Source organism: Gopherus flavomarginatus, chromosome 21 (genome assembly GCF_025201925.1).
Source record: "Gopherus flavomarginatus isolate rGopFla2 chromosome 21, rGopFla2.mat.asm, whole genome shotgun sequence".
Classification (NCBI taxonomy): Eukaryota; Metazoa; Chordata; order Testudines; family Testudinidae; genus Gopherus; species Gopherus flavomarginatus.
In genome coordinates this window covers 19,480,517-19,494,220 of record NC_066637.1, presented here as the reverse complement: position 1 = coordinate 19,494,220, position 13,704 = coordinate 19,480,517, and the positions used below count along the sequence as shown (strand labels likewise).

The 13,704-nt window shown below is 49.2% G+C and overlaps 1 protein-coding gene across 4 annotated transcripts in view; it reads left to right on the top strand.

Moving 5' to 3' along the window:
- The first annotated feature begins 1,659 nt into the window (after nt 1-1,659).
- Nucleotides 1,660-13,704, top strand: part of ZBTB40 (zinc finger and BTB domain containing 40) — a 68,809-nt gene continuing 56,764 nt past the window's right edge. For all 4 annotated transcript variants that reach the window (XR_007770675.1, XM_050931161.1, XM_050931159.1 and 1 more), the window contains exon 1: nt 1,660-1,788. The gene's annotated coding sequence lies outside the window, so the exon portion shown is untranslated. The remainder of the gene's footprint in view (nt 1,789-13,704) is intronic.

Genomic DNA, 13,704 nt, shown 5'->3' with positions numbered 1-13,704 from the left:
GCCAATACTGTCAATTTGCGGCCACACTAACCCTAATCCAATATGGTAATACCAATTTCAGCGCTACTCCTCTCGTCGGGGAGGAGTACAGAAACTGGTTTTAAGAGCCCTTTATATCGATATAAAGGGCCTCGTTGTATGGACAGGTGCAGGGTTAAATTGGTTTAACGCTACTAAAATCAGTTTAAACGCGTAGTGTAGACCAGGCCTGAGATGCATTTTACAGTGCTTTGCTGGTGAACTTTATACAATCTGTTTTACAAAACTGGTTTATGTAAAATCGGAATAATCCTGTAGTGTAGATGTACCCTCAGGCTGTAGAGCTAAGAGGACACAGCTGTTTTGTACCCTGGGGAATGTCACAACCCCACCTACTTTTTTTTTTATTCCATAAACGTCAAGCTCTAATCTTCATCTGCAAATAAAAACCAACTTCTGGAAAGTTAAAGAGAAGTGATGAAAACATCAAGGTCTTTGTCACGCCTATTACTCCTAGCAGACAACAGTAAGCATAAGCTTTAGTTTTATTTTGAAAGAGTAGATTTAGTGCTGGTGAAAGATATTGACCTATTTGACTTTCCATGGGCTTCATTCAGCCCCTTCTTGACCATATGTCTAAATATGCAGTTTTTAAATCTGACCATCTACTACTTTGTATGGGGTGTTGTAGCTGTGCTGGTCCCAGGATATTACAGAGACAAGCTCCTTTATCCCATGTTACCGAAATATTGGGTCTACCTAGCTCAGAGCCAATAACAGCCTGACAGGGATAAGGAAAAGACGCTTTATTCTGCAGAAGCAAGGAGAACCTTGCACCTTGGTACAAAAGACTCTGCCTCACACAAATTTCACAAACTTTTTATACAGTTTCAGACAAAGACCCTTACCATGTTAACATTTGATTGGAGGTTGTCAAACTCCACACTCTGTTATCTGCTTAGTAAAAACAGGTTTGGAAGGAACTTCTCCTGCTTTAGGGCAGAAGAGAAAAGACAATTCAAAATACTGTGTATGTGAGGCTTCTGCTTCCCCCTAATGGCCAAACTGTTAGTTGTTAGGAGGGTTACCAGTAACTTTCACACCCAGATGCTCTGTCATCAGTGTTTGAATCCCATCCCAGACCACTTCCACTTGGGCAAAACTGGTAACAGCAGGAGGCTCTCGGGCCATGGGGAGGTGGCCCAACCCCTGGGGAATATTTGCCCCACACTTTGCCAGTGGGTTACACACGTTGCTGGACCACAGCTCCAGCCTAATCCACAGGCCTGCGCCCTGCACCCCAGCTCCTGGAGTCAGGCGACCACACAGGAGTCCCACCGCTCATTCACTGGACAGGACAGGTCCAGCCCGCCTGACTGTAGGAGCCCCGCAGCAGCCGGGCCCAAGCCAGCAGCCCCCACGACCCGACCCAGCTCTGTACACCAGCCCAGCCCAGCCAGAGCCAGAGCCAGAGCCAGAGCCAGAGCCACCCCATCCTGCCCATGCCCGCCCCCGAGGCTGTCTTGTACTCCCCTCGTCACGTGACCTAAGCCGCCACCTGAAAGGGTCCCGCGTCACGTGATAAGGGAGCCTACCAGACATGCATCACGTGACCGAAGCCCCCCCCCCTCCGCAATAGCAGCCGCCGGACCCGCTCTCGCCACGTGACACAGGCGGCCGTGCGGGGGGTGGTGGGGATAGCTGCGGCTTCAAGATGGCGGCGGCGCAGGTCGGGGCCTGGCACAGCCGAGGGGAGCCTGTTGTTGAAGCTTTATTGTTCCTGCTGCTGCCGCACCGCTCCTAATAAAGGTAACCATGGAAACGGCGGGGCCGCGCCGCAACAGCCACAGGCGCCAGCCGGCCCGGGCTGTCCCGGAACCGGGTGGGGCGCCCGGGGGCCGCAGGGGAATGGGGAATTCCCGCCGCGACGCGCCCCGGGCCCCGAACCTCCAGCCTGGCCTGGGGGCTCCGTCCACACGGGCCGAGGGAGCCCCCTCGCTCGGGGCTTGGGGGGCGGGGTTGTTCCCCCCGTGCCGGCTGAGGAGAGTCCCGGGCTGGCGTGGGTCCCCCTGTCAGACAGTGGCCGGCTGCAGTGAGAGCGGGCCGGGCCCTGCCTTGTGGGGGCCCTAGTGCCTCGGGGGTGGCTGGGCCTCAGGAGCGAGGGGCCCTTTTCCCCGCTCCCCACAGCGGGTCCCCGGGGTAGGCCATGGCCCCTCTGCCCGAAGCGGTGGCTGCCTGGAGGCGTTTTTGCGCCTGCCCCGGTGCTGGATCTGGCCTGTTCCCGTGTCTGGGGGACTCTGCTGAGGAGGTCTTGGGCTGTTGTTCATGTTTTAACTGGGTAGAAATCTGATTGACGTAATTAGCAAGGCTCAGATTTTGTCATGGTTATTTTTAGTAAAAGTCATGGACAGACCAAGGGCAGTGAACAGCAATTCCCAGAGGCTGTGACCCGGCTGTGTCCTTTGCTGCTGTGGCTCCCCGGTTTCCCCCACCACTGTGGTGGCTGGGAGCTGTGGGGTTCCCCCTCCACCATGGTGCCTGGAGCTGCAGAGTGACTATGTTTCCCAAAGAGAAAATGGGACACCCCAGCCGCAGCCCTGCACCCCCTGGGCGAGGCTGTCAGGGTGGCTGGAACCCTCAGGAGTCTGTCACCTGTCACAGGAACTTTGCAGGGGCCCTCCTGTCACTGCTTCTCCACTGGCACTGGAACCCTGCCTGGGCCCCACTGGCTGGCAGCTCTAGAGTCCTGCAGCCCCTTGGGCTGAAGCAGAGAATGTCAGGGAGGTCTCTGGAAGTCAGGGATTCAGTGACTTCCATGACCTCCCTGACATAAACATAGCCTAATAGACTAACACGGCTACCCCTCTGATACTTAATAATTAGGGACATTCCCAGATCTCTTATTCTGGGCCCGCAGCCCTGTCTGCTCTTCTAAGATGTTGAAAACGAGATTGTCCTATTTATTTCTCATCTGACAACAACATGAACGGGCTTAAAAATTGCTGCGCTGATTGCTGGGCTCATAAAAATATTTAAAAATTACTTAGTGGGGTAGGAATTAAAATCCCAGTTGCTGTCTGGGTGGAGTTCTTCCCAGGATTCCACAATAGTGCTCCAGATGAAGGCATTAATTAAGTCATTCTTAGAATGCTGTTAGGGTTCAGAATTATGCTATACACTTTAGTATGATCTTGTCCTCATTAGTAAACATATATCATATAAGGCACACATAAGAAAGCTGAAAAGCCTGTCCTATGCAGTCAGCTGTGCCCAACTAATGAGTATTACTCAGATTTTTCTTTCTTTCTTTCTTTGCAAAGTGGGGAGAGAGATCACTTTATTTAGATTGTTAAATACAATGTTTATTTAAGCAAATAAATTAGAATGTAAATGTATGAAAAAAAATTAAATTTCTTCTTTAGTTACACTTTTCAATATAAAGTCTCTCAAATATAATTTAATTCCTGATACTTATAAAATACATCATCCTAATGCAAGTATTTTTAAAATATTATAGATATTTTCTCCCTTTTTCTTTAAGCATTTCCTTCATAGATTCCCACCCTTGGGATGTACATATTCCTCACCATATAAACTTGTGATCTGGAAAGCAGTAATCAGTAGCAGACTGCATTTATGCCTTCATATCTCTGGTGTTACAAAAATAAGAAATGAGGGTTTATAAAGAGCCATGGTCCTTAACCATCTCCCAGTTCTTTTGGCATACCATAAAATCAGAACCCTTGCTAATCCCAATCATCTCTGCTTTATGAGCCATCTTTAGTGCCGTTTTAGCTAGTCAGAGGACGGAATGGGCTTATGTTTAAGACAGTAGACTGGGATGCCACAGGCTTCATGTGTGACTTTGGGGACATCGCATGGGGCAGATACTGTGAAGAACAAATTCAGCATCCAAAAGCTTCCATTTGGACTCTCAAGTATATGGTCAGATTTTCAGAAAGAGCTCATTTCCCATTTGAGCATTATTCTCAAAGGGAGCTGATGAATTCTTTAAAATTTGGCCCTTAATTGCTCTGTGCCTCAGTTCCCTATTTGTAAAATGGAAATTGTAGTATTTCCAACTACAGAGGAGAATTGTGAGGATACATTCATTAATGACTGTGATGGTGGCCGTATCAGTACCTAAAGAGAGAGATTTTAGGATTTAAAACCTTAGGAGATTTCTCCATGGCCAATGCTGAGAAGAAAACCAGCTTTGAGTGCTGTGTGTCCTGTGAGGCCAAGATGTTTCTCTGGGGGATTAGTACTCCAGGGGAAATTCTGCAACAACAAAAAAAATTCTGCTCACAATATTTCAAAATTCTACATATTTTATTTGTCAAAATAACACAATATAATCACACCATTTTCAATTATCTTTGATCATTTATTTAAAAATAACTGTCAGCAAGTATGTCTGTAACAATACAGACAACAACAAAGATTCAGGAAATGTTTTTTGATAGATTCCTTACTAGACATATTAATATAGAACTCTCAATAATAATTCATTTAAACTACAATACAGAATCATATTTCCTGCACCCCTCGGAAGCAGTGCAAACAGGGCCACCCAGAGGATTCAGGGGGCCTGGGGCAAAGCACTTTCGGGGGCCCCTTCCATAAAAAAAGTTGCAACACTATAGAATACTATATTCTTGTGGGGGCCCCTGTGGAGTCAGGGGTCTGGGGCAAATTGTCCCACTTGCCCCACCCTCTGGGTGGCCCTGAGTGCAAAGGCTTGAGGGAGTCAGGGGTAACGGAAGAGCTGAGGGAGAGGGAAGTAAATTGCTGGGAAGGAGCCAGTGTGTGAATTTGAAGGGTTGTTGGGTATGGGTGGGAAAAGTATGGAACAGCTTTTTAGGGGGTGGGGAGCGATTGTTAGGGAGCTTCCCCCAGGCAGACCCTGGCTTAGTCCTAGCTTCTCCCATTCAGTCAGGCACATCTGCCCCCTGGTCCCTATGTGTTCCTGCACCCCCATGTGTCCTTGTACCCCTGTCCACATATGTTCTCCTCCCTCACTCAGACATCCACTCCCCCATCCCCATGTGGCCCTTCTCCCCCTCCCCCTGTCCCTGTGTGGCTCTGTATCCTGTCCCCATGAGTCTCTGTGCCCCCACCCAGCCACTCCCCTGTCCCTATGTAGCTCACCCCCACCCAATCACCATGTGGCCCTGCACCTCCCTCCCCACTTTGGACCTGTGCCTCCACTCTCATTCAGGCCCTGCCCCAATCTGTCCTCGCCCACTAGGCCTTATGAGCCCCAGCACCCCATGCTGTCTCTCTCCCCATAGCCCCTATCTCCTGACAGGCAGTGTGAAAAAGGCAGGCTCTTTCCCTTCCCCAGCTGGCCTGGAGCTGCTGGTTTGTTCTATCGCCACAGCGCCCTCTGCTGGGCAAAAGGTGAGACTGCAGCAACATTTCGGGAGAAGCTTTTTTCTGTGCCAGAAAAATAAAATATCCACAGCTTATTAATTATACACGTGCACAGTAGCACAGAATTCCCCCAGGAGTAGATAAGGGAGTCTCTCATACTGATCCATCTGGTCTCTCCCCTCTTCTCCTCTATTAGCTGGACATACTGGTTGTTTTGAAGTTGCTTATGAGAGAAGAGCAGTTGGCATTGCTTTTATAGAGCAGTACTGAGGGATTTGTTTTGGAATAGGATAATTCTATAGACTTTATAAACAAATTTGAGGAAAATAGGCACCATTTTGGGCTGACACAGTGTCTTTCCAAAAGGTTTTCCTTTAAAAGACTTTCAGTGAAGATCAGGACTCATTATGGACTGCTTCATGCCTTGTCTGATATCAGTCTCACTGGAACAGTATGTTCTCCTGTGCTATATTAAAAGCAGACTGGCACAGGGGAGCTGGTCAAAACTGTGTAAACACCACAGTGAATTACAATGTGGAATCTGTGTGTCTGATGTAAACTCGCACAATGAACAGAAATTCAAATCTGCAACTGGCATCCTGTGTGTATTGCAGATGTCACTGAAAACCTGTATAATCTCAGTATCTCTCTCAGCATTCTTGGGCACAATGAGGCATGTTAGGAACAGAGTTTTGAAGCAAATTTTGACTTCGTTTTTTGTTGTTTCGGTTTCAACAGGACTTCCGTGATTGTAATTTTGTACTTTGATTAGGGCTACACTGTTCCAAGTAGGATAGGTGGCAACCCTTGCTTCAAAGGATAATGGAAAACTCACTGTGAAGAGTTGGGACATATCAATTTGTTTTTCAATCTATTTTATTTCCATTCAAAGCATCAGTGCAGGCAGATAGCCTGGGAAAAGAAGCACTGCTTTTGCTGTATTCTGCCGCGTAGAGATTGAGGGAGACTGAATATAGTCAAAGTGTTGCTTGTTTTCCTCTATCTGCCTGCATTGATGCTTTGAACTGAAATAAAATAGATTGAAAAACAAATTGGTATGCTCTGGCTCATCATACTGAATTTTGCATTATCCTCTGGGAGCACTGCCTGCTCCAGCATTTTGGATCACCCAAGAGGAAGGTAATGACCCCTCAGTTTCTTTCAACTCTTCAAAAGACTGTCACTTGTGGTGAGAGAGGAAAGAAAATTGATTCATGTATGTGGTGTTCTGGCTTTCCAATAACCCTTTTTCTAAGGTCATCATCTTGATAACAAGAAGACAGGAAACTTGTAACACACACAAAAAAAGTATTTAAATTTTGAGTTAAGACAGTCTCTCTGTCCTTAACTCTCACATTTACAGAGCACTTGATATGGCGGCTTGCTCATTTTTCAGAGACTGCTGCAATGCCCAAGGGACGGCACAGTGAAAGAATGTGAAGGACCAATGTTGGCTTTCTGTTCACTTGTGTTTATTGATTTAGCTGAGAACCTTTAAAAACATGATTTGAGCAGGTGCAACGTGGGCATTGACAGGGCAGGCTCACCTCTCACTTAGAGGGGTCATCTCAGGAGAGAGAAGGAAGTTTGCCCCAATGACCAATTCAGGGCTTAGCTACTCTAAGCAGAGTGCAAACAAGGGAGCCCAACTAGTGCCGACAGTGATAGGATATTTCATGATGCGGGCTTTAGACTGATCAGCTGTCAGACGGAAGTGACTTTTATTTATAGCTGGATTATTCTCTTTGCTGATTATTCTCTTTATTCTCCTTCATTTTATATACTTTACATGCGTTGTAATTTCCTAGAAGCTTAAATATAAAACATTTCCCCCTAACATTCTTACACTCAAAGTCTTAGACAGCATTCCCTTGTTTAGCCCCTTATTAGGCAATATTATCTTTTTTTGTGCATTGTTTTTATCACCAATGTCTGCATTGTCCAGGTCTAGCAATAGCATTTGTTAGCAAAGTTCTGTCAGCAGGGGGAGTCCACGACTGTGGATCTGTAGGTTGTTTAAAAAGTAGTACTGAGTTATTGTTTGTTAATTTCTTGGTCATGCAATGGTGGTTGATTTTTGTTTTTTAAAGAGTAGACAAATAAAGACACTTGAAATCCCGAAGAGTTTCTCCATCATGTTATACATTTTAAAGTTAGTCACTTTGGTACTAATAATCTTTAAACACAATGTTTAAAGCAGGTTTTGATATTTTTATCGGTATCAGCAGAGGTATTGGTCAGAACCATATATATGTTAGTTATGCAGTGCCAAGGATATGAGAGCTTCTTGAGTGCAATGGCATTGGCACTCTGACAAACCCTGATGTTAGCTTTCTAACAGCATGAGAGCACCAGGTACTCCTGAGGTAATTCTGTGCAAAATATTTTAAAATTCTGCAAAATTCTGTGGATTTTGTTTGTTAGTAAATAAACATAGAGGCTTCAGCATGGCAGTGGGGAGCACAGGCTACTTTGTGCATGGAGGTGGGAGATCACCCTGCAGTCCCCCCTTTCCACCCAAGTGGGACAGGGACTTGGCAGTGAGGCTGCACCTGGCCCTGACGCAGCGCAAGGGCCGGGCCTGTCCCAGAAACACCCTGGGGTCCTTCCCCTTCACACCAGGTGCACCAGGTATGGGTAGGCAGGCTCAGCCAAGCAGGATCCAAATGTAGAGGGGCTTGTGAGGGGAAGGGGGGGAATCCAGATGTCCACACAGAACCCTCTCACCCTACAAATCTGGGTGCGGGAGGCTTGGTGGCAGGTCCAGGGGGGATCTGGATGCACAGAGGCTTGGTGAGGGGTTCCAGATGCAGAGGCAATGGGACTCTGCAGAGGGGTCCAGGTGAAGGTGGTTGGGGCTCAGCAGGAGGGGTCGGGGGGGATGGGGCTCAGCAGGGGTCTCTGGGTGTAGGGGGTTCAGTGGAGGGAGGAGGTCCAGGTACTGAGGGAGTGGGGCTTGGTGGGGTGGGGAAGTTCTATGCCAGGGGTCGGCAACCTTTCAGAAGTGGTGTGCTGAGTCTTCATTTATTCACTCTAATTTAAGGTTTCGCGTGCCGGTCGTACATTTTAATGTTTTTTAGAAGGTCTCTCTCTCTCTACAAGTCTATATATTATATAACTAAACTAGTGTTTTATTGTAAAATAAACAAGGTTTTCAAAATGTTTAAGAACATTTAAAATTAAATTAAAATGTTGATCTTACGCCACCGACCCACTCAGCCCACTGCTGGTCTGGGGTTCCTTTCACCTGGGCCGGCAGTGGGCTGAGTGGGGCCTGCGGCCGAGACCCCAGCTGGGAAGGGTCTGGCAGCCAGAACCCCAGACCGGCAGCGGGCTGTGTGGGGCTGGTGGCCGGGACCCCAGAGCGGCAGTGGGCTGAGCCGCTCAGCCCACTGCCGCTCAGGGGTTCCATCCGCCAGTTCCTCCCAGCCGGGATCCTGGCTGCCGGACCTGCTCAGCCCAGTGCTGGTCTGGGGTCCCGGCCCTGCCCACATACAGTGGGTACCTACCTTCTCCCTGGTTATGGCCTATTCTCTGCCTCTCTCTGCACTGAGCTGAGGGTGGGAGTGGACCGAGCACAGGGCTGGAGGTGAAGGGTCTGACCAGGAGCTAGAATGAGGGAGGGGGCTCAGGGTTGGGACAGGAGGTTTGGGTATGGGGGCATTTACCTGGGCAGCTCCCATGTGGTGTGAGGGGTGCAGGTGGGAATGTGAGTGAGGGTGCAGGGGTTCCCATTTGGTGCTCAGAGTGGGGGTGGGGATGTGCAGAGTGCATGAGATCTGTGGGCGGCTGGGGATGTGGGGAGTGCAAGAGTCAGGGCAGAGGGCTGGGGGCATGTGAGGGGGTACAGGTGTCAGGGTAGGGGGGCTGGGTATATGTGGGGGTGTCACTCAGGGCCTGGGGTCATTGGGAGAGTCAAGGAGTCAACAGAGGGCTGGGTGGTACAGGGCTCAGGGCAGGGGCCTGGGGGTGTGTGGGGGTGCAGGGCTCAGGGCAGAGGGCTGGGTGTGTGTGTGTGGGAGGGGGGGATCAGGGCTCAGGGTAGAGGGCTGGGTGACTGTCCCCCCCAGAACCCTCAACCCCCCCCCCGCTTCTTGTCCTGACTACCCCCTCCTGGAACCCCACCCCCTATCTAAGCCTCCCTGCCCCTTATCTCCTGACTGGCCCCCCAGGGCCCTACCCCCTACCTGTCCCCTGACTGCCCCAACTCTTATCCACACTCCCACACCTAGACAGACCCCCTGGACTCCCATGCCTATCTAATCGCTCCCTGCCCCCTGACAGGATCCCCAGAACTGTGAACCCATACAACCCCCCCACCTGCTCCCTGCCTGCCCCAACCCCTCTCCACACCCCTACCTCCTGGCAGTCCCCCCAGAACTCCTGACTCATCCAACCCCCCCAGCTCCTTGTCCCCTGACCACCCCCTCCAGAGACCCCCACTCACCGTAACTGCTTCCCCAGGACCCTCTTTGCTCCCTGTCCTCTGACTTCCCTGACCCCTGTCCACCCCCCAAACAGACCCTGGGACTCATATGCCTCATCCAACCCCCTCTGCTCCCTGACTCCCCCCTCCAGAGACCTCCACCCCAACCCCTCCCAGTATACTACCCCCCCATCCAACCCACCCTGCTCCCTGTCCCTTGACTGCCCCTGCCCCTTACCCAACCCCCCCCCCCAGCCGGCCCCTCTTACCATGAGGCTCCTCGCTCCTCCGGAGCCCTGCTGCCGCTGCCGTCACCCCCCCCCCCCTGCGCTCAGCCCTGCTCTGCCCCGCCCCTCAGAGCTCTGTGCGTGCGGCAGCAGGGCTCCGAGTGAGCGGGGAGCGTCTTTCCCTCCCCATGGAGCCAAACGCTGTCCCGCGGGAGCGCGCAGCCCTAGCCCCCCCAAGCTCTGCGCAGGCGGTGGCAGGGCTCTGGGGGAAGGCGGGGGAGGGGCTGGCGGCTTGGTGCGCTAGGCCAGCACTCCGGCGCGAGACCGTGGACCCTGCGGCTTGCCACGTCGGCAGGATTTTTAATGACACGCAGAGTCCCAGCAGGCAGCCGCGTGCCATTAAAAATTGGCTCACGTGCCATAGGTTGCCGACCCCTGTTCTGTGCCATGTTATACAGCATGTCAGACTAGATGATTGCATTTGTCCCTTCTGGCCTTGGAGTCTATGAAAATGGTCCTCAGTTCCCCTCCAAGGCAGGAAGCTCCCTGCATGAGAAGGCATGAAATGGCCTGCTTTTCCTCATATGGTTCTTCCTCTCTTGATCCATGAAGAAAGACTACTGGGGGGGTTAAGTCAGCTCAGCAAGTGTCTTGGCCCTCTCTCCAGGAGACTCCCTCGCACAGCCCCTTCTTTTGTTTAAATTGCAATGGAGTAGCATTGAAAATGAACGGAGGCAGCTTTCTGATCAGAAGAGGAACAGTGTTCAGATGGCTCTGGTGCCCCAGAGGAACCAACAACTGCACAGTTAAGCTGTGCTGTACAGAGAGTTTGAAATCACTAAAGAAGTGAGCTCACAAATCCGTGAGCTTGGCTCAGAAGTGGCCTCAGTGATTCAGGCTGAAAAAGCAACAAAATTGTCTTTTCCTTTCAGGTAGGAATGGCAAGAGGCACATAGAGAACATGCTATCAGCGCTCAGCAGATAAATAATCAGCAATAATGATGACCTGAAAGATATACCCAGTACAGTCCAGGCAGTAAGCCAGCTTTCCAAAAAGTCATCCATAAAATGTCTGGAAGCTGAAGCCAGACGTATTCAAATTTGAATTAAGACACACGTTTCAACAGTGAGTGTAATTAACCATTGGAACAAACTACCGAAGGAAGAGGTAGATTCTCCATCTCTTAATGTCCTTAAATCAAGACCAGACACCTTTCTGGAAGATATGCTTTATCCAAATAGAAGTTTTTGGGCTAAATCCAGAGGTAGCTGAGTGAAATGTAATGGTCTGTGATGTACAGGACGTCAGGTTAGATGATCTAATGGTCCCCTTTGTCCTTAAACGTTATGAATAAAAGATATGTAGTTTGCCTAGGGGGCATTATGCATCTTGGACAACAGTCCTGAGGATGGACATAGCAGTTACCTTTAATGTAAAGGAAATGCCCAGTCTCTTTGGGATCACAGTGGCTCTTTAGGACCCTGCAAGTGGATGATTGCAAAAGGGGCTATGACTTGGTGGCTCAGAAGCACTGGCAGCCATGGTCTGTGACCCTCTGCTTCAAGGTTGTCTGTCTTGGAGAAGGGGCAGGGGCCTCTGAGGCTGGTCTTGGATTTCTTGTATAATGTCTTGACCCTGCAACCATATCTTCACTACTCCTGACCAACAGTTTGGTGGGAAGAGGACTCTGGCTTTAGTCTTGGCACTGTGATGTTTAAGCAGGCAGGTGGAGGAGACTGACTCTTTGGACAAAGCTTTGAGGATGGGGCTGAGTAGATAACTCTTCTTCCAAGACATAGTATCAGAGGGGTAGCCGTGTTAGTCTTGATCTGTAAAAGCAGCAAAGAGTCCTGTGGCACCTTGTAGACTAACAGATGTATTGGAGCATGAGCTTTCGTGGGTGAATGCATCTGATGAAGTGGGTATTCACCCATGAAAGCAAATGCTTCAATACATCTGTTAGTCTGTAAGGTGCCACAGGACTCTGCTGCTTTTCCAGGACATAGATGCTCCCTGTTCTCCTTTCACAGGGAGTATCCCATCTTTTATTCCACGCGAATCATGATCAAATCCCATTTCAGATACTGGAAATCCTTCAGCTCTAGGCAAGCAGCAGGTGGGCTAATGCTGCTGATGCATTGAATCTGGCAAGGAAAATGGGTCTCCTTCTCTCATATACACCAGTGTAATTCCACTGGTATAAGTTGTTACTCCTGATTTACAGTGTTGTGAGAGGATCATTGAGCACATATGTTTAGCAATCCTGAGCCCAGGTGGCTGATCTGGAGAAGAGTTACAGAAAACCAATGGTAAGCCACATCTACCTTGAATCCAGGGAAACAGAAGGTTCAGCTGTTCAGTATTCAGATTTATACATATTCATGTAAAGGAGCCTCGATTCTGCGCTCTAGGCATTCCTTGATGCATTTTGAAAAGACATTTATTTCCGCCGCCCCCCCTGCATCTTGTGTAGCTCAATAGCTTGTCTTACCAACGGAAATTGATTCAGTAAAAGATATTATCTCACCCACCCTGTCTCTCTCCTATCCTGGGAGCAACACTGCTACAACAGAACTGCAAATAACTCTGTTGATGTGTCACTCTGAACCGTGGAATGCCTGAGTCAGTGTGAAGCGATGGAATCCTCTACAAGCATGGTCGAGAGCTCTATTTTTCACCAGATCCAATCATCACTAGGATTCGGAGGCTGTTCTCATGTGTACTGGTATACTGAGACACATGACATGAATTGCACCCGTTTGACAGAATGGGGCTTTCATCACCAGCCAACTGAAGATCCAGGCCTGGGGTCCACAATGGGAGATAAGTGCCTAGAAAATCACAGGAACAACACTGCAATCCACAAAGCCTGAGTTAGGTGCCTAGGCTCTCGTTACTAAGAATGGGGAGAGCTGGGCGCTTAAGAATGTGATCCACAAAACCCAGCACGCTAGGCAGGGAGCCAGTGGGAGATGATGAGCAGAGGAGTGTGTCCTAAGCCCTTCCCCAAGTCTGGGCTACAGAGATATGCCTATTTCTGCTAGCAAGATACAAGTGGGGGCTCCTTTGCTGGAGTCAGGTGACTTAGGCACCTGGGATAAATGAGTGGGGGGGAGGGGTTGTCGCACCCTCTTATGGACACCTAGCCAGCCAGCTAGCTATGGGATCCCTCTTAGTAGTTGTTCTCTACTTTCTCTACCTGTAAAGGGTTATAAAGTCTCCCTGCATAGGTAAAAGGAAGGGAGCGGGCACCTGACTCAAAGAGCCAGTGGGAAGGCTAGAACTTTTAAAAATTGAGAAAAAACTTCCCCTTCGTCTTTCTGTGGTGTTCTCGGGGAGAGAGAGGGAACAGGGGAGAGCTCTACTGTAAAAAGCTTGGGCCAGGTATGAAAAATTATCAGATCATATCTAGAAATAACTCATTTGAAACCCTAGATATGTAAGTAGATCAGGAAATGTCCAGGAAGGTGCGTGATTAGGTTTATTTCTTTTATTTCTTTATGGCTTTTGGATTCCTCTGTGCTAACCCCAAATGCTTTTGTGTTGGGTTGTAACGTTTAAGCTGGACCTCAAGGGAGTTGTTTTAATGCTTAATCCTTATAAGTGATTCTTTTTAAAATCTAGCAATAATCTGAGTGTTCAGATGTATTTTCTTCCTTTTTGTTTTAATAAAATTTACCTTTTTTAAGAACAGG